This window comes from Diadema setosum, chromosome 16 (assembly GCF_964275005.1).
Source record: "Diadema setosum chromosome 16, eeDiaSeto1, whole genome shotgun sequence".
Lineage (NCBI taxonomy): Eukaryota > Metazoa > Echinodermata > Echinoidea > Diadematoida > Diadematidae > Diadema > Diadema setosum.
This window is the reverse complement of record NC_092700.1, coordinates 22,763,298-22,764,639: the sequence shown is the minus strand read 5'-3', so window position 1 is coordinate 22,764,639 and position 1,342 is coordinate 22,763,298.

Below are 1,342 nucleotides of genomic sequence, written 5' to 3'. Positions count from 1 at the left end.
CTGGGAGGGAATGGAACTCGCGTTCTGTGATTGGGAGTTGGGAGTCTTATCCACTAATGCCACAGTGCCCCCACAATAGAGTCAATATCTCACAACTCAAAAATTGGTTAAGTGAAAAAAACAAACAAGCAAAAGCAACAACAACAACAACAACAACAACAAAAATCTACCCCTGCAGGGTATAAATGTAGGTTGGTTCTGTTGTGTAAGTCAAATTCACAAAAGTCAAAAAATTTTGATGCGGTCCCTAAGGATTTGACTCGGGCAAGGTTGACTGTCTTTTCAGTGATGATGGATATGTGTCTCTTGTCTTGTTATCGTAAAGTCCTTGTTCTGAGACTAATAAAATGATCAAAGTACTATGTAATGTAAATAAATCAAGCTCAGGTTGTGAAAACAGCTGTGATATGAATAATGAAGAGCCGTAGACGAACATCAGTTGTTTCCTTTCGCACATTGCACCTTTTTCTGCATGGCACCATAACATAGATTTTATATACATTTGTTTCTGGCGATGAGATGCTAGTATGCAGATTTTTTTTTTTTCTTACTCTCACGAGTGTTAGAGCGTTCAAATTGTGATGTCATCATTGTCACTGGAATAATTTGCACAGTTGTAAATTTTCATCCAGGCATATTTTACCATAGCAAACAATGTGGAAATATCATAGCCATGGATCTTTAAGCAAAGTGTTCAAACTCTACTTGTTTTCTTGATTTTTGGATGCTTTGCTGGTGTGCATGTGCTGCATGGCCTGTAGTCATTTGCTGCAAAAGCTTCTCTGATCTCCTCCATCTTTTTCCTGCTCTTTGCATTTGAGTGATATAGGGCAATGCTGATCTTTCCTAAGGTCTCATCCTTGACGTACGTGTATGAGAAAGATGTCACCGGCTTCTGAAAACGTGTGTAAACCTTTGTCTACAAGGGCCCTGCGTTACCACATACTATTCAAAATGTATGGGCTGTTCTCACATTCTGTTGAGGGCATGGGGTTGATTTTTTAAGAGAAAAGTAGGGGTTTCTTTAACCCGCTCCTCCCGCAATTCTCTGAGAACCTCTAATGCCCCCCAGACAAGATCCTTTATGTCTGTCAACAAAGAACGACAGAAGATGGGTAATTAACTGACTATTAAATGGCAAGTTTTGAAGAAAAAAAAAAGGGAAAAAAGATTGAACGGTTCGTCTTCACATATAGACATGCCAATGACACTATCGTCACAAAGAAACCTGGATTTCTACTCACATCCACTTGGCTTCAAAAAGAATTACTCCAAAGAGAATTCACAGATAAGCTCTAGATCATCACTTGGCATTGTACAATCTTCATGTGCCTATAGGCTA